Below are 19,749 nucleotides of genomic sequence, written 5' to 3' on the forward strand. Positions count from 1 at the left end.
CCAACCTCCTGATATTGCTGAACTACAGCAAACTTCAGCCCCAACCAGCATGGCTGATGGTCAAAGATGATGGGAGCTGTAGTTCAGCAATGCCTGGAGAGCTACAGTACAAGTTCCCCATCCCTATAGAGCTAACCAACTCTTAGTTTTGTGGCACCATGTTCTATTGGTCTATCACATGACGTCAGTAGACTGCATTCCCATTTACACAAATTGTATAGACTGAAATTTTTCAGATGGCACCATCTCAATGCCATATGCTATGTCCTCCCAAAGCTATAAGTGTAATTGATCCTGGCTATGGGATGTGCTATCAGTCGCCACCCATTATTTGTCACCCAGAAAGGAGTTGCAGCACTCAAAATGAGTTGGCAAGCTTCAATTGCTCATGTAAGTCATTGTTATTACTCTCACAATAATATGCATAATAACAGGTTAGGTTACCACGCAGTGTTTCTTGTTAGTATAGATTATAAAGCCTCTGCGTAATGAGGGGGTGGCAAATCACCTTAATTTACATCCTGTACTTTTGTTCCCTCCAAGTTTATATGTCCTGTCATTTAGGGCAAGGCTGCCCTTTTTTACATAGAAAAAAAAGAAAGAAAGAACATTGCATTATGGGATGGTGAAGAACAAAAAGCACGGCAATCCTATTATGGAGCTTAACTTACTTGGTGACTTGCTAATTTTCATTCATAAGCTAGCAAATGCTCATCATTACAAGTGTGTGTGTGTGTGTGTGTGTGTGTGTGTGTGAGAGAGAGAGAGAGAGAGAGAGAAGGGCTCATATACTACAAGGAGCCCAGTGTATCTTCCTCATCTATTGATGGGACAAATCATGAGCCTGGGTTTGGACAGCATGCCAAGTGAAACCATGGCTTAGCTCACAGCTTTAGCTGCAGGGCCAGAGGAGGACCAGAGCAGTCACAATCTCCTCTCCAGGAGCCTGCACACTCACATTAAGCCATGGTTTGGCTTAGCATTATGTGCACTTAGCCAGAATGTTAGTATATATGCAGTTTAGAACAGGAAATTCTCCACCATGCATAACCTAGTCTAGGCAACCCCAACCTGCGGCACTCCAGATGTTTTGGCCTACAACTCCCATGATCCCTAGCTAACAGGGCCAGTGGCCAGGGATGATGGGAATTGTAGTCCAAATCATCTGGAGGCCCGAAGGTTGGGGATGCCTGACCTAGTCACTTCTATCATGTCCTTCCTTACTCTATCATGCCCACCCAACTTTTTTTTCTAAATTAAAACCCCCCAAATGTAACCTTTTCTCATAGGGGACTTGCTCCAATCCCTTTATCATTTTGGTTGCCCTTCTCTGAACATATCTCAGCTCTACAATTTTTATTTTTATTATATAAACCTTATAGACCTTATAGTTGCAGAGGCTGGTTGTGGCTCAGATAGATGTAAGTTTTGGGCAGATCTTCCAGTGGACATGGGGAAACCCTTTTGAGTGTAATTTTATGCACATTGGAAGCATTTTCCACTGAAGCGAATGGGACTGGCTTCTAAGTAAGTTTGGATAGGATTGCAGGATAGTATCATGTAGAGCTAGAAAACGGACCCACTTAAGTCCACAGGTGTATCAACATTATGCATATGCACTATGGCTACTTACTTAAGTGTAAGGCGGGCACAACACTCTCTGGGCCATCCCATGAGTGTAAGCCTGTGGATTGCAGAGGGATTGGTGACATGGCCACTATCGCTGCACCCAGGAGGCCTTATAACAGAGACGAGGAAACTCATGCATCCCCAGACAGTTCCCCTGGGCTGTGGTGGGGTCATTTGCTCTGAGGCCTTTGTTGCTGTATAAGGAGTGGCTGTATAACCAACTGCTTGATGCACCTGAGCTTGGGGAGATGAGATGAGGGAGCCTATGCTGTCTCCTCTATCCCTCAGCAGGAGCATGTGCAGAGAGGCCTAAAACCATTCCAGGTTTGACCAAGTTGGAGTGGAATGTAGCTGTTCCTTTAACCTGTTTTCTCTCTTTGCTTTAAAATATTTAATTTCTTCCAGGCCTATGTGACACTTTGGGCAAGTTGAGGAGCAGATTGTGTTCTGGACAAACATGCCCAGCCCCTGTTCATGCATTCAGTAATTGGAACTTTTATGGCCCTTCAACCTCAGTGTTTTATTGCCAGAAGAAAATTAGTTTGTATTCCTTTTAAGCTATTCCAGGTAATGATTTGCATATGTGACTGGAAGGACCTACGCTGACCCAGCACAGATCCCCAGAGGGACGCCTGAAGTAAACCAAGGCGATTTGCCTCAAGGGGATTTGGTTGGAGGATTGGAGAGAGTGTCTGGATAGCTGTCTTCAACTGCTTAGCACAGAGAAGACGGCAAGCATTGATTCTCCACAGCTGTTTTGTGGTGCAACAAATGCAAGCCTGACCCATTAGTCTGTTGGATTAGACCAGCAATTCACAAACTCTTGTCACAATAGAATGGCTAGTACTAACAGAAGAATTAAATTAGCTTAAAATATGAATTTGGTGTCCTGCGAGACAGAAAAAAACCACATAAAGAAGATGCTGCCCTTGTTTTCTTCCACTGAGTCATATCTCTGCATCAGGTAATACTGAATTATTTGCTTCCAATGCAGCGATGCAGCAAAATTTAGAGGAGGGCCCATGCTTCAGTGTGCTGGACTAGGCCTTGTGTCTTAAATAAACCAGGGATTAAATCCCTAATCAGCCCTGAAGCTCATTGCAGTAACCTAGGGCCAGCCACTGCCTCTCAGCCTAACCTACCTCACAGGATTATTGTGAGGCTGAAATGTGGACGAGGAGAACCACATACACCACCTGAAGCTCCTTGGAGGAAAGGCACAATGTAAATATGCAAAATAAAATAGAGCACATGCAAGGCATGCTTTGCATATAGAAGATGCTAGATTTGATATCCAGCATGTCCAGGAAAACTCCTGCCTGCAAACGTGGACAGCAGCTGCCAGTCAGTGCAGACTGCCAGTCAGTGCAGACTGCCAGTCAGTGCAGTACAGAGATTGAAAGAAAACATGTTGAGGTGTAAGACAGCAGCATGCTTCCAGTTTCAACTCAGGGGGAAAAAAGGTGTGCCAGCTTTCTGAAGTTTGCTAGACTCCTGTCAGTGCGAGATGGATTCTGGAGGCACCTCCCAATGTATGACTTTTTAACATTTCATTTCATTCTATTTTAGCTTCTCAGTAACCGCTGTGTACTTTGGGGAGTGGAGGCATGAATCAAAATAAATTTAGCTGCTTGGCAGGTCAGCTAGTCTGTCTACACTTGGTAGAAATGGATTCTTAATCTGTGTGTTTGTTCCCTCCCCCCCCCCCACAATTGCCTGCCCTTTTTTTGTGCTACAGTTGTAATCCAGATATGCAAACTCCAGCTCTGTGTTTTCTGTGAGCAGAGAGCCTGAGAAATGATCCTGTTGTCCTACAGGGGCTCTGTTTCTTGTCATGTGTTAATGCAGCCAGCGTCATATCAAATTTTAAAACGCCTGATTCAGAGGGCAGGAAGCTAAAGAAAGATCTTTGTGTTCACCAGCCAAGATGCCACACAAGGTGAAGGAAGCTTTGCCACTGGGCACTCTTAATTGTCACAGTATAGTTTTTTTGGTGTATGGTCAGCAGTCCAGTATTTACAGCTATTTGACATTTTGACATGCAGCTGCACACTCAACAGTGAACCGAAAAAGTTGTTCCTTGCAGGATGCATAGAAACGTGTGAAACCAAGTATATAGTGCCAAACTGTATCTACTTGAAATTAGGTTCTGTAATGTGTATACAAATAATATTTACCTTTGGAGTTTGAAGCACAGGGCCCTCTTAGCGCACACATACTACTTCTGTTACTCAGAATCTTCTTGGCAGATTCTGAGTGATCGTTACCCCTTTTTCTTTCATCCTTCATTTTTCTGAATACCCTTGAATCATAAAAAGCTAGCATATTATGGCTTTTCTCCCAATAACATGAATGTTGTCAGAGTAAAGGAGAACATAGTATGCTTTATACGAATGCCTAGAAAGAAGGCAGACAGGGAGGAAGGAGATAATCCCTTCATGAACCGAAGAACAAAATCAGACATCACTTTCCTCCAGAGTCCTGCTGAAGCCAATGTGTGCTTCTTGCTTGAACATTGATACTATTCCATTCATGGTTATTAGCTCAGTATTGTCAACACTGACTGGCAGCGACTCTTCCAGATTTTAAAATGAGAGTCTCTCTCCCAGTCCTAACTGGGGGGATATCAAGAATTGAACTTGGAAAGCATCTGATCTTACCACTGAGCCCTTTTCCTTAACTAACAGTTGCTTAAAATTTTAGTTGAGCTAGTAGGAACTCCTTTCTCTCTCACACACAATTCCTTCTTCTCATGTAAACACAGGCAGATCTCTTGAGAAAACAGCTGAGAAAGATGTCAGCTGTTACAGCTACAAAAAAAATACATAAATGAAGGAGTAGAAGGTGGAATATCTCCCCCCCTTTCTGTTGAAGATACCTCTTAAAATGAAATAAAACCCCAAAAAACCAAGGCCAGTTATGTGGCAGTTACTAGCTACTTCCATCAACACACCAAAAACATAGGTTGTCCCTTATGGGGTAACTTTTAGTCATCATAACCCACCCACCCCCACCCTATACAACTGTGGCAGGTAGTTAGGGTTGCCATATGTCTGGAATTTCCCCGATGTGTCTGGGATTTAACCAGTGAAATTTTGGGGATTTTGGGGAATTGGCAAAATGAAACTTTTGAGTTTCATTTCCCTCAACAACTTTTGTGTCCTGAATTTTACTTCTAGAAATATGGTACCCCTATAAGTAGTAGTACAACCCAGACAAACATTTGAAGGGTCAGCAAGGAGTTAGTGATGGTGTGTATTTCTGACCGTCTTTATTTGTCAAAGGACTGGAAATAACTAGACTGAGTTTACCTATCCAGGCACAAACTGTATTGTAGTTCCAGAATGGTCATCCATGCACAGTCTGGAGGAGCTGACATGTTAACCTTGTAACTGTTAAAAGTATAGAAAGGATGTAATTTCTTGGTGGGAATAATGGAAGGAAGGAAGGAAGGAAGGAAGGAAGGAAGGAAGGAAGGAAAGCATTTGGTTATGCATCAGTTTTATTTTTCTTAAGGGTTATTGGGCCTAGTCATTTGCCAACGTGACAAATTTTCAGTGGCATCTAGCAGTGTGTAATTTTGACCTAAAAATAGAAAACAGTGAGGTCAAGTACTAGTTCACCTATGAACATGCGGGGAGACCTTGGGCAAGTTCTTTCTCTGTGTCCCGTATGTACAACAAGAGCAGTAATGATTGTGAGTGGGATTGTGAAGGGGAGACAAATATAAATGCAGAACACTGGAATATAAATGGTTAAGTAATAGTAACTATAATACAAAATAGCTAGATGGAATTAACTTTTCAATCGGCATCAATTTACTGTTGGTTTGAAACTGTTACAACTTCTCTTGCAACTTAAGACTGAAGATCTGAGGAGCTGTTCAAGCATGCCTTCTTTGAGTATGTGTATGGCACTTTTTCTTCCGCTATCTAGTACTGCTGCTGCTGGCCATGTTGAGGGTGCTTCTTTGAATGAACATGCATGAGAAAAGTTTGGTCTGAGAAGGTCATCTGTGGAGTTTGGGGTATAGGTGGTGGACCTCCGGTTAAACTGAAATGAGATTTATGACTAGGAAATGTCCAGAAGCTGTGGCCTAGCCTCCTGGGCTATGTATGCTCAAGTTTCATGGCTCTTTTCAGGCGCTGTAGAGAACAAGGTTGTATAACATCAGACTGTGCAATTGGCAGGCATCTCATGATTGCCCAGGCCTCATATAAGCACTGGGAACCTTTCTGCCCTTGTGTGTGGCTGTACCTTCCGCAGATCAGGTGATATTGCAGATGCCCTCAGGGACTCTGGGTTGGAGAAACACCCTCCAGATCAACATTCAGATCTGGCCACCCACAGCTTCATCCTGCTGGAACACCTGAAAAGACCATTTACAGACCTGTTCATGGAGGAAATACAGGGCTGTTATGATACCTTTATAAGAACCATACTAGGAATTATTACTTCGTTGGCTTTGCAGATAACATTTTCAAATTTTTTTCTAGTTGAAATATGATTTATCATTTTCATACATACAAAGAAATTTGTGTTTTGAATCCAAAGGTAACTTTTTATGCTTATTTATTAAATGAAACTGATCACTGCACAGGCTTGCAATTTGAAGAATCTTTGTGCTATCACACCACTTGAAAAGAATTGCAAAACTGATTTGGCTCTTTCCCCGCCATGCATCATGTTAGAGTTTTTAACAGGGTGGAAGTGGGGCATGTCCTGGAAATAATTATTCACCTCAGTACCTTCTCATCTGGCCCTTCCAGTTCAACCGCAATTCAAGAGGATCTTACATCATGCTATTATTCTTTAGCATTAGGAGCCCATCCAGTAAATTTAGAAGCTAAAACATTCCTGAAGTTCCTTTGTGTACTTCTTTCTTAAAGTGTGTCCATGTTCGTATGTTAGATGTTGTAATTCTGCAAAGTCTCTAAGGCACAGAGCCCCATAGAGGGCACGCATACACGGTGAGAGTGACTAAACCAGGCCACTCATGTGAGCATCTCCTGAACATCTGGCCTGTGTTTAGCTAGAACCTTGTTGTACTGTTTTCTTAATTCTATTATCCAACATAAATGCTCTCTCTTTGACATATCCTTTTTATTGTATATCTTGGTGTCAGATATTCTTTTACCAATGGACATAGAGCTGTCCTGCTTGTTATACCAAGGAGGGAGATTCACAGAGGGTCCGACAAGCTTTTAGTGTTTAAATAAGATCTCTCTGTCTCTGGGTGGGTGACCATATGAGACTCCATACTGAGGGCCTTCTAGAAACACCTTTGCTCCACAGTTGCCACAGTGTCCCACTTCTTTCTAAATGACAATAAGGCTATGGTGTCACGATGTTACCTGTTCCGAGCCTTTGGAGATTCAATAGGTTGTAGGTACAAAAAATTAAAAAACAAAACCTATTTCTCTTTCCACGTACTGCCTCTTTCCCAGCATTATCACTTCAGTGGGAGTGTTTGCTGTAGATCTGAGCTCAAACTCTGGATGACACATATTCAGGCAGTAGCATGTCTGAATAATGCTGATCAGTTTTGTGAAGTCATTCTTTTGTATTGTTAGAAGCTATAGAATGAACTTAATTCAGAACTTCACAATAAACATCAAAATGAGAATGTATAAGGAAAAACCACAAATGGGGGTGGGGTGGGGAGGGGAATAGGTCAAAGAAAGATCCATACATTTATTACCTGTTGGGCTGTTTCCAAACATTGGTAACAGCTGTTCCATGCTGGTAGAAATTAGTATGATATGATTAAAAATGTTTGCATTCAAAGCATAATGGTGATCTGGTTAAAAATAACTAGTGGCACTTGGTTTATTTGGTTAAAATATAAACTTGAACTCAATCTGTTTCTTTTAAAAAATGTTTCTGAATATGCAAAAGAACCATGATAAAAAGAAAAGAAAAAAACCAAATGCTAGCTACTTCCCCCTCTACTACCGCCCCTGATGAAGGGACACAAACTATTAAGCTGAAATGTTCTTTGTCTTTTGGCAACCAGAATGTAACATACTTTAAATTCTAGAGGTTTTAAAAATCAGATTATCTGCTCTCTGCAATGATAAACTAATTACATGTTTTAAATCTCATGGAACAGAGGTTCCTGTTTCTGATTTGTATTCGTAATAGAAAAATCAAGGCCAGAGGTGGCTTAAAGCCTCTGGCTAGAAGGGCTATTATGTCATGCTAATTGTTGAAGGACCTGCACAGACCTACTAAAACATGGTGTGTGTGTGTGTGTGTGTGTGTGTGTGTGTTGAGGGCAAGGGTACTCCTGCTAGCAGACTGGATGTGGGTGGGTTTGCTCCTAGGTGAGATATTAGAGCACCTGGGTTGGGGTATTCGAGTTAACCTGGCTTCCAAACAATACGTGGAATGCAGGGAGCATGAATGCAGCCCATAATGCATATTTAGTATGATTGGTGGGTATATATTGTTTTTGCTTTCTTACGTTGTTTTGATGAACTTATTGTACTGTATGCTCATTTTATCTTTCTTTATATTAATATGCTGCTCACTGCTTTGGGGGCCTTTGGTCCCAAAAGCAATGTATAAGTGAAACATAGCATAACATAACACTTCCCAGACTCCAAGTCCCTGAGCTTCAGAGCTAGTTCACATGTGTAATATTTAGCTTAAATAGTGTTCCAGCTCAGCAACTTAAATGCTCAGTCTGGCCCATATCCAGCCAACTTAGTCATTACTAAGGTGGCTTGCTATGCACACTTACCTTGGAGTAAGCCCCATTAAACTAAGGTCTTGTTTAGACATGCAGAATGAAGCGACGGAATGCTAAAGTGGTACTATGGATACCCATGTTGGATACCCAGCAAGTTTAGTCAACTAGTTATTCCTTGTACCCTCTTTTTTCCCATGCTACCTTTGGGAAGGGCTTCTGGGGCATTTCTGGCTTCTTATGTGTGAAGCACTCACACAGTTGTGGCAAAACTTTCAGATTCCTAAAGATAAACAAATTTTTGCAAGTCCAGTTGCTCTCACTGCCATGGCTGAGGTAGCACACAGACACACCGCACTTGGCACAAGAAAAAAAAAACCCTTCAGGATCAGGGTCTTTGAAACTTTGCTGACACACTGGTTTGATTAGTTTTAGTGTTTGTTCCCTGCCTAATACACAGCATTTCCTGTTATGGAATAGCTAGTTTAGTCACAATTTCCAAAGCTTACTGCTCTCAATAAAATGGGTAGATTTCATAACAGGAGGGCCAGCACTGACTCACCCTTGTAATTTTTCACATAAAACTTAACATTTCTAACTGAGGAAAATAATAACATGGGAACAATACATTTAAGTGGATATAGAAAGAGGCCTTTGAATTGATTCAAATATGCAAACTACAGGATAGATTGTGTGTTGAAAAATAACAATTTTGAGATAGCAATTTGGTGTTTAAAATTTTAATTGAAGTTAAAGGTGTCCTCATACGCTGAGGGCTACAATCACAACAGCAAAATTCAGTCATGCATAATTTTGTTTGTATGCCACCTTTCTACAGTTCAAACCATGCTCAGGATGGCTTACAATGTGAAAATAATACATAAGAACAACACAACAAAAGAAGTCATAAACAATAAATAAAACATTAAAAAGTACACAACCAAACTGTACAATTTCTACATAAATCACAATATCTAAAATAAAGATGCAAATAAACAACAGCAGCAACAACAACAACTCCAACAGAAAACCCCAAACAATCCCACCCAATCACCATTCTTCTGCACTGTTCACACAAGATTCTTATATATAAAACACTTCCCCCCCATCAAGAATGTTCTGATTCAGCAAAAGCACCACCAGAATGTTCCACATTCCTCTCTTAATGTTTGTCTCTTCAGTTTGTTTCAAGCCCTCATTGGCTGTGCTCCCTTCACATACTAGAAGCAGTTGCTATAAAGAGCTGCTTCTCGGAAAAGCAAGGCAGGTTCATTTCTGGGAGAAAGTGCCATGTGCTGTGCCCAGTCACCACCACCATGTGCTCACAGGCTTTTAAACATATTTCAGGCACGTCATGGGATGACCCCGCAGAAAAGCAGCTTCCACACTGGGGCTTTAACATGTGCAGTAAAGGGGATCAGTTTAGCAACAGAAGGTGTCAGCATGGGTTGACAATTTGCTGAATTGATGTGTTTTAAGAACAAGGCGTCTTCTCGCCAATCACTCTGCTTCCCATCCCACCTAGAATGGAAACAGATGACCACTTGGACATTTGCAACTCTTTCACATCAAAGTCTAGCTACACAGCCTATCTAAAGACTTTCAGGGCAGTGTGTGAAAGAGAAGAAACAACTCCAGGTGCTTGAAAGACAATTTACTTTTGGCCCCAAACATTTTGGAATAATCCAATGATGGCACATTTTGTATAGCTGACTATCAAAGTTGCATGAACCACTACAGCGCCTCCTACTGATAACCCTTTATTTGAACTGCTGGAGTTTCTTCCTCTCCCCTCCCCCCATAGACTCTGGCCACAATGTGAGACAAGTATTACCACACATGTACCTATGGGGAAACTGTGGTGTTGGTGGTAATGCTTTGTCTCCGCAAACAGCACTTCTCTGTCCCTCCCCAGTCTTCATTCCTATCAGGTTCCTCTTCTCACTGCAGTTTCTGTAGGAGGATGAATGGCAAAGGTTTACATTGGTTCCTTAGGATTCTTAGGTTCTTTAGGACCCGGTTCCTTATCAAAAGCTCCTGAGAAAACACAGCTTGAAGGCTTGAACTTGCAATGCTAGACATGCCCCTCAACTTTCTGAATAAGGTGAGCACTAAGGCACTGATTTTGCAGGAGCAATGTGTAAGAGAGCCATGGCCTACTTAAAAACAAGGGAAGACTGCCAGAAGACCCGCTTACAAGGCCTCTCCTAACTCTGTGCTCCAGAGCTAATCCTACCAGTTCAAGGACTGACATTTTGAATCAAGTGCATGGTCCATTTTGCTTTGCGTTCACCTACAGACATCTACATTGGCCAGTTACACAGCCCAGGGATGCTTGCATACATCTCTGTTTTATTTCAACGATGACTTTAAACTGGGATTTGGTCAAGGCTTCAAAGCATCTGCAGTCCTTATATAGGTCATGTTCAGCAGGGGTGGGGAACCTTTGGCCCTCCACATGTTGCTGAACTACAACTCCCATCCTACCAAGCATGACCACCAGCCTGGGATGATGGGAGTTGTAATTCAGCAACCTCAGAGGGCCAAAGTTTCCTCACACATAATGTGCAGGTAGAGGTGAGACAGGCCTTTTTTTGTTTGCTGGCTTGCTTTTGTTAATGATTACTCCTTTTACATTGGTCTAGTCAATTTTTTAATAAGGATGCAGCATTTCAGAAAATATACCTATTCATTTCGGAGCTTAATTGTTGCTCATTTGCAGAATTCCCATGTGCCTGAGGTCTTCCCCTCCATTCAGTACTGCAGATGCTTTCTTGCAGGCATCTTGGTTACAGAGAAAGAGCTCTCCCTGATGTTCCAGTGCTTGACAAAGCCCCTGCGAATGCTGGCACATGTGCATGAAAGAAGCTCTGTATGTGTGTTGCAATGTACGTGGGTTGCATGTACTGGAAGCACAGATACATGCATGCAGCCTTATACTAACAAGAGCTGCTGGAGCACTTGGCCAAAAGACAGTGTTCAGGGCGGGGGAGAGAATGTGTCTGTGAGAGCTGCTTCCAATGTCCAATGTGTGCCGGAAGTGCAGGTTTGGCGGAGTGGAATGGAATGTTCTCTGTAGTTTTCCAAGAACAAAAACAGCTGGGCAAGAAGCTACTGAGACAGTTTCTAAATTTGAAAAATAAAAGCCACACAGCCATTTAACCATTGCTATCTCTCCTCCTCATAAATAGAGCACACACGTAATATTTTTAATCCGAATGAAAGGTTATTCTTGATTCTTTTCCTTTAAAAACTTAGGCTACCCCTCCTTTTTTTGGGGGGGGGGGTTAAGACTTTGAAAATTGCAGCATTTGGATTATTGACAGTGACGTTTCTCCCTGTATTTCTCTTCCCAGTGGAAAAAAGTAAACGGCAAACAGCATGCTCTCTTCACGCAAAGCAAATGTTACTTATTAGAGGTCTCCTGTGGTCAGCAGAAGGCTGTCTATAGAATAACTGGAAATGGTGCTGCTGACTGAAAGTCTGATGTGTTCTGCCAATTCCCAGATGCTATATTTTCAGCCAGGGTGGGTTTATTTATTGTAGCAGTTTAAAGTGTTGTTAGAGAGGGAGGGAGGGAGGGAGGGAGGGAGGGAGGGAGAGAGCAGTAAGCAGACTGTTTCAGATATTCTGGCCCTGATTCAGTTCTGGTTGAACACAGCTAGTTGTATGCACCAGCATAGTACGTATCCCAGGATGATGCCTCTCCGTCTGCATCTATCCAGCCACTTTGGTGAGGATAAGATCAAGACTGTGGCACAGATCCACATGGACACCTTTATTCATTGATTTAAAAATCATTAACAATTCATTAAAATCAACAAAATAATAAATCCCCAAACCATAAATGCCAGGACAGTCCAATTATCCCTGGCTCTAAATTAAATCTAAAGTTCAAGTGCCCCTGAAAAGAACCTGTCTCTGCCACTTTTTAAAAGAGAAAGCTTGCCAGCTAAGCCTCCTTGAGCAGGGAGTTCCTCACCTGGGGTTGGACCATTTGCTGCCTTTTGCATCACTTCCAACAATTGGGCATTCAACAGGTGATGGGGCACTCTGAGGGCTTCCTCAGGAGATCTTAACCAGTGTTAGAAACTGAGATATGAAAACTAGGAGCGAAATGGCACCTTAAAGCTAGGTTACGGGCGCAACAATGGAATGTCTAGGTGCACTCTTTTATAACAAGAACACAAAGCTGAAAATGAATGAACTGCAGCTAAAATTTTAAGTTCATTTTTCACATGGTCTAGGCCTTCCTTTGCCCACCCGCCTAATATTCTTAAGAGGGTCTCTTCTCCAGTCTTCAGCTAGAAGTGGGGAGGCAGAAAAAGGTCCTCCTTTCCTTCCACTCTGCAGTTTTAATCTGAAATCTTAGGTGCAGTACTGCGCCCAGAGCTCAGAAACTGCTCGCACTAATGAAATTCCCTGTCACAAAATGTGCCTAGAATAATGGGAGTTTCGAACACCAATCTTAACATATCAGAACATGTATATGAAGCTACCTTAAAGCAAGTTGGACCGCTGGTCCATCTGGTTCACTACTGTCTACTCACTGACTGGCAGTGGCTCTCCAAGAGATGCCAAGTATTGAACCATACATAGCAAGCGCTATGGCCCTACGGTGATACATACGTCTGTGCACCTGAATCAGTATCAAATACATGTGTAAAATGCTGCTTCCACACACAGATGTCTCTTTCTGGATCAGAATTTGAATAACAGATAATGAACACACCATTACTACTTAAGCAAAACTACTCTATTAGTAGTAGTAGTAGTAGTAATAGAAGTAGTAGTAGTAATGTATATACACTGCTTAACGCTCAGATGGCTTCTTAAAGAGTTCACAAAATATAAAAAACCAATTGCACAACATTGTAGAAATATACCATAATTAAAGTGCACAATTATTAAAATACACAATAAAATAATCCCATTAAAGCAGCACACCAATTCAAACCACAATTAAAACAGGAGATTCAGGTCCAGCGATCATGGGAATCCCTGTGTAAACAGGTACGTCTTCAAACAGTGGGCTCCATTTAAAAGATGGTCAAAACTGACAATCTGATAAAGGACACACGCACAAATCAGATTTCATGATGCCCTGTGTGCTAAACTATTCATTTCCATGCTGCCCCTTTTAAAGTGAGCATTGAAACACCTTTTATAATGTTCAGTTTTCTGCTCTTGGTGTTCAGAACAGATTCTCCTGGGGTTATTTTGATGAGGTACTTTAAATAGTTGGTCATATGAAAAGCACATGGAGGCTATTTGAAATAACCTCCACATGGCTGCTATTCCCAGCAACAGCTATTATATGTAGAGGATTGCCCCATTATGAAGAGAATCGCCACACGACCACCAAGCATTCCTGGGCGACAGCATAGAGACATTCCTGGCAGTGAAAATGATCACTGCCACATGGAGCATTTGCCATGCGTAGGCTGCCTTTCAGTTGGTTTTCATCAAATAATTTCCCAACTTGAATTGTTTATAAATATTACTAAGGACTTCAGGGGAAAGCCCCCCTCAACTGTTGAAATGCCTGGTTGCAACGCTTTTGGAATAACTTTGAGCAAAGGCTGGAATTCTAAGTAGAACTCACTGACTGTGATCCGAAGGGCTGGAAGCCCAAGAGGTGGGTGTGTTTGGGGTGGGTGTGTTCCTTTGGCAGTTAAGTACATGCAGATTTAAGATTATTAGGATAGATATTGTTTTCGGATTTTTCAAGCTCCCATATTAAGGATGATTATTTTTGTTCTGACAAAAAAAAAAGTTATGTTTAGGTAAATTAATACAGTAAACATAACTAACCCCCCCCCCAAATTTTCACTGAGATGGAAAGCTTAATAAAGCTGAATCAGCTACCGCTGTGCAGAAGTTTGAGCCAGACCTATTCCCAGAATCGTAGGGCTGAACCCTAAAATGCTTCGAATAATACTAACACAATGTCTTGGAGCACCTCAGAGAGCCTACAATAACCTCAACTGTCTGCATGCCTGTGGTGGGTGGGAGGCTAAAGTGGGCAGAGCAACATACACAAATGTAACCTTTTGTACAGAAGGCTAATTTCTACACACAAACTCCTCTCTACCCTCCATCCAAGCAAGCGTGACACATTAACAGAGTTCAAGGACACATTCCAGCCAGGCAAAAACTCTCAAGGAGGGTGTGAAGCAGGGCCAGTGTGGAGCCTGCAAAGAGAGGTTGTGGCTCGGTTTGGGGGGCCTCGCAAGAATCTCTAGGTTCCAGAGCTAGTGTCCAAGGAAATTTATCCCACTTTACCAGTCCTAAGGAACCTACAATGGCTCCCAGTATGTTTCTGAGCACAGTTCAAAGTGTTGGTGCTGACCTTTAAAGTCCTAAACAGCCTTTGCCCTGTAAAGGAGCGTCTTCACTCCCGTTGTCCAGCCCAGACAATGAGGGGTCCAGATCCGAGGGCCTTCTAGCGGTTCCCTCATTGCTAGAAGTGAAGTTACAGGGAACCAGGCAGAAGGTCTTCTCAGTAGTGGCACCCACCCTGTGCAATCCGCCCCCCACAATCAGATGTCAAAGGAGATAAATACACAACTCTGAAGGCAGCCCTGTATAGTTTTTAATGTTTGATGCTTTATTATGTTTTATATCAGTTTGAAGCTGGGGCAAGCCGTTGTTGTTGTTGTTACCAAAATCCAATGAGGCATATTCAGTGGAGAGATAGAGACTCTATTTGTTGCATGTGTCCCCCGCCCCCATTTTGTTCTGCTGAATGTGGAACAGAGAGGCCTGGGCTGAAATCTCTCATTAGCTATGAAGATGAGTCAGTGACCTTGGTTCAATTGCTGTCACTCAGCTTAACCTACTTCACAGATTTCTGGTTAGAATAAAGTGGGATTAACCTTTATGTATGCCATTCAGAGATGCTCTAAAGAAAGGCTGGGATACAAATGAAATAAATAAATACTAAGCCCTGTCTAGCCCTGACCCATAGCTTGAAAATAAAGCACTTTTTTTTCTTCTTGAGCCCAGTGAATTCTGTGGGAAGCCTTCATGCCATAGAGTGAACAAATGTAAGCAATCAGTAAGCTCGGGGAACAATTTTCTGGAAGCAGGATATAAATAAATATTGCCCCTCCCTTGAATTATTTTACTCAGTAGTAAAGTTTATACCCTGCTCCACGTTGCTTTAGAATAGTAGAACAGCCTCCTTGGAGAATATTACCAGCATTTGTAGGCTAGTCAGACGGTGCTGCTGACTTGTAATTCATTGCTTCTAAATGACCCTGTTGCGAAAATAAACTCTTGCTTTAATCTGCAAAAGGTCACACTTGTAGAGCTGGGTGTAGCTTTATACATTAGCGTTTCCTTTTTCTGCGATGCCCAATGAGCTGGTAAAAAAATGTGAACCAAACGCACAGAGCCAGTCAGTCATGTAGGAAGGATTCCAAATCTACCAGCTGTATCTCATCTTGCTAATCTGCAGGCTTATTTTTTAAAAATATAGAAAGGGGGAAGACTTTTAAGAGTTAAATCACACAACCCTTTTTATTTTTAAAGCAAGTGGATTCCTTGTTGCGTTGTTGGGAATGATAAATTGATACCACATGTTGATCCCAGACAAAAAAGCCACTGTATTCCAGTAGGTGCTTGCAGCTGGTGTCTGAATTAATGGGCAAGCTCCATAAGGTAAACACGGTATGGAAGAGACTGAAACAGACACGAGCTAGGAGGAGTGGGGAAATTCTTGCAGAAGGGGATCTGCCAATTTTCCTTGACCAAAGAAGAAGGGGGAAAGCATGAAACACATTCAAATAGCATACTGAAGTAGGAAGGCCAGTTAGTGGTCCTGGTCAAGCTAATGAGACAATATAAACTGCTCTGAGAACATCTTCCAGGGCCCATAGAGAACTATGAGGAATACTGAGGTGGCCAAGTCCACTCTGGGATGTTAGGGGTCGATTTGAACCCAGAATGCCTTGTCGAAAACACTGACCTCTCAACCATATTGGCTCTCCTATTTGTGAATATGAGAATTGTGAAGAAAAATATCCACAATTGTTAGAATTATGTTTTAAAGAAAAGAAATAAAGATATATTCTCCTAAATTCAGAGATTCTTCTATGCATGTGGGAGTTTCAGTGCATACATACGTAGAAACACTATGCGCCCATCAGAGTATATTCACAGGGCTCTTGGTTTTGTTTACTTATTTCAATTTATTAAATTTATATACCACCCTTCTTCTGAGACTCACCGAGGTATTGCAGTCCTGAGCCCTTTAAGCAGGGTTCCTCAAATTTTTTAAACGGGGCCAGTTCACTGGCCCTAAGACACTGTTGGGGGCCAGATTATAGTTTGAAAAAAATATGAACAAATTCCTATGCACACTGCACATATTTTATTAGTGGTGCACAAAGAACAGGAAAAACAATACAATATTTAAAATGAAGAATGATTTTAATCAACATAAACTTATAAGTATTTCAACGGGAAGTATTGGGTCTGCTTTTGGCTAACGAGAGATGGTCAATATCCGGTTCCATATTTGTCACTGCTAGTCATAGCAAGTGTTCATCAGTTAGTCTGGATCTGGTTGGAGATTTCAGGTGTTTCATTCGGGAAAAAGTCAAGTGGTGCCAAAGATAGTTGCAATTTTGAGTGCATGGTTCCTGAGATTAAGATATGTCTCAGAGGGGAGAGATGCATAGAAATTAGTGAGGCTGCTTGATTTGAATGTGTCTTTCAGAGAGTCACAGTTCTGTAGTTTGGCCAATTCCATTTGGTAAATCGGATCAACAATTTCAATGTCAACAGAAAATGGGTTCCGGAAAAGCTGTATGTCCTGTTCATGGTGATGAAGTTCTTTAAATCTAATTTGAAACTCCTTTTGCAACATTTCTAGTAAATCCACACATGTTTTGTTTGGGAATGCAACTGCTGGTTTTTCCGCCAACAGGTTTTGAGTTGTGGGGAGATGGCAGAAGTTTTCTTCCTCCACTTGTTTAATGAGGAGGTCTAATTTTACTTGAAATGCTTTCACATGTGAATGCATATCACAGATGAGCTTCCCCTTTCCTTGAAGTTGAACATTGAAACTGTTGAGTAGCTGTGTTACATCTGTCAGAAAGGCAGGGTGCCATTTCCATTCTGCCAAGGCTGCCGCATGGGACCCGTGCGCATGTTAAGGAGGCAACCGGCCAGCAAGGCGCTGCTCCGGTGAGCACGGAGCCGGCCAGAGGGGAAGGGAGGAGGGTAAGGGCTGGCGTGGAAGGGGTTCCTTCACCGCCACCCTGCCCTCCGACTGCTTAAAGGGGCAGTGCACCGTTATCCAGCAGCCAGCACTAGCAGTAACAACCGCATTACCAGGGCTTTGTTACACGCACACACTTTTACCTCAGGGCTCTTCCTGCCCAGCCACTTCTGAGCCTCAGGCCTTGCCAAGGGGGTGGGGTCTGGAGTGATCCGTCGCACAGGCAGGCCGGGTTCAGGACCCTGTTGGCCGGATCTGGCCTGCAAACCATAGTTTGAGGACCCCTGCCTTTAAGGCTTTATGACTCAAAACCAGCACTTTGAACTGGACCTGGAAACTAATTGGCAGCCAATGCAGTTGTGCCAGGATTTATATTATATGTTCAAACTGTCTTGCCCCAATGAGCAACCTGGCTGCTGAATTGAGCACCAACTGAAGTTACCAAACCGTCTTAAGAGGCTGCCCCATGTATAATGCATTGCAGTAATCTTAACCCAGAGGGTGCCAGAGCAAATGGATTGTGGATCAAAGCCGTTATCTGGCAAAGTGAAAAGAAAATGCTCAGGAACCTTAAAAAAAATTATTGGAGCCGTGCATCTTTGTTTACACAGAAAGAATAGTGGCTAGCATAACTTTTTGTTTTCTTAAAGTGATACTCCAATATATGCCTACTGTGTATAGATGCAGGAAGAACTTGGGTCTGGCTTTTTCCTTTAATTGACCTGGCCTCAGACAAAACAGTTTTTTTTAAGTGCTTACTATTGAATTAAAAAAGCATGTGGACCAGATTTCTTGTATACCCAGATGTCTTCCATTTACTTAATGTCATCCATCCCATTTATGTCAGTGGTAGAGATGCCAATGTGAATCATTCACTTTATCCCTGTGGTACATAAAAAACAGTTTTTTGTGCATATAAAAACCTGTATTTCGTGAGCTCTTGATGCCTTTTGTTTTCAAAATATGCTGGCAAAAGATGTATATTTGTCTTTCAAACCTAGATACAACCAATATTTGCCCATATTTCAAAAAGAACTTGTTAATCTCCCCATTTAAGCATTCAACATCACAGAGGGATTTTACCAGATTTTAAAACTTTAATCAAAAGTGCTACTCTAGGCTATACTTTTAAGTATAGACTCTACAGGCATTTTGCTCAGTTCAGCTATTGTAAACTTGAGGCACTTCTCAGTGGAGGTGGTGGAATGGCTTTTCAACTCTTGGTTCATTTTCTCTTGCGTTGAGTCTATCCACCCTAATAAATGTCCCAAATGGCATAGAAATTTCTGGGCAGTGGGTATGTTTTCCCTTTTAGTTGAGGCAGTTATAGTCATATCAATGGGGCTTTCACTTCCTAAATTTTTCACTGAAAGCTTGTCAACATGTTGGAACTTTTTACAGGTTGACTAGTTCTTTATAACGTAACAGTTGGCTGTGCTGTTGTATATAATGGCAAGCATTCTTTGGAAAATTATGAGGCTTTTCTGGGCACCAGAGTATTAGGCCAGTTTCTTCTTTCAGATGTCGCTAAAGGAGTGTCACTAAAGGAAAAGAGGAGGAAATACATAATGAATCCATAAACTGTAGAATGAGTAACTATAGCTAGTGCTATTTGCAGAAGGCCATTAGGATTAAAACATGTCAAACATGTTTTACGTCCTGATCATGAAGACCTTGATTTGGACATAAGCTTGTTACAAAACTGGTTTTTGAATACATGTGCTTGGGATCACAGCGTATCTTTACTAACTATCTTGGCTTCTAGCAATGTACTGATGCATCAGCTTACTAAAATAAACATACGATTATCTCAGTAAAGTTTTTCAATGGGAGATTTTATTTAATGAAGGAAAGCGAGTTCTCCTTCATTAATGAACCCACAGAATCTGAGGGGAGGGTCAGGTCAAAAAGTCATATTAAAGTTGTTCAGATATTCACATTGAAACACGCAAACCAACAATGGCATCAGTGCTAAATACACTTTCCCAGCAACATCTCTGATCCATAGAATTATGATGACCCTACAGCGGGTCTAGCTAACCTGTGACCCTCCAGATGTTGTTGGACTACAGCTCCCAGCAGCCTCAGCCAGCATGGTCACTCCAGATGCCAGCATCCCTGTCCACTGGCCAAGCTGGGTGGGGCTGATGGGAATTGTAGACCAACAACATCTGGAGGGTCACAGGTCAGCCAGCCCTGC

At 42.0% G+C, this 19,749-nt stretch overlaps 1 protein-coding gene across 4 annotated transcripts in view; it reads left to right on the top strand.

The window, feature by feature from the left end:
• Positions 1-19,749, top strand: part of FOXO3 (forkhead box O3) — a 113,838-nt gene that overhangs the window by 77,754 nt on the left and 16,335 nt on the right. The window lies entirely within an intron of this gene.

The sequence above is a fragment of the Podarcis filfolensis genome (assembly GCF_964270895.1).
Source record: "Podarcis filfolensis genome assembly, chromosome: 3".
In the NCBI taxonomy this organism is placed as follows: Eukaryota; Metazoa; Chordata; class Lepidosauria; order Squamata; family Lacertidae; genus Podarcis; species Podarcis filfolensis.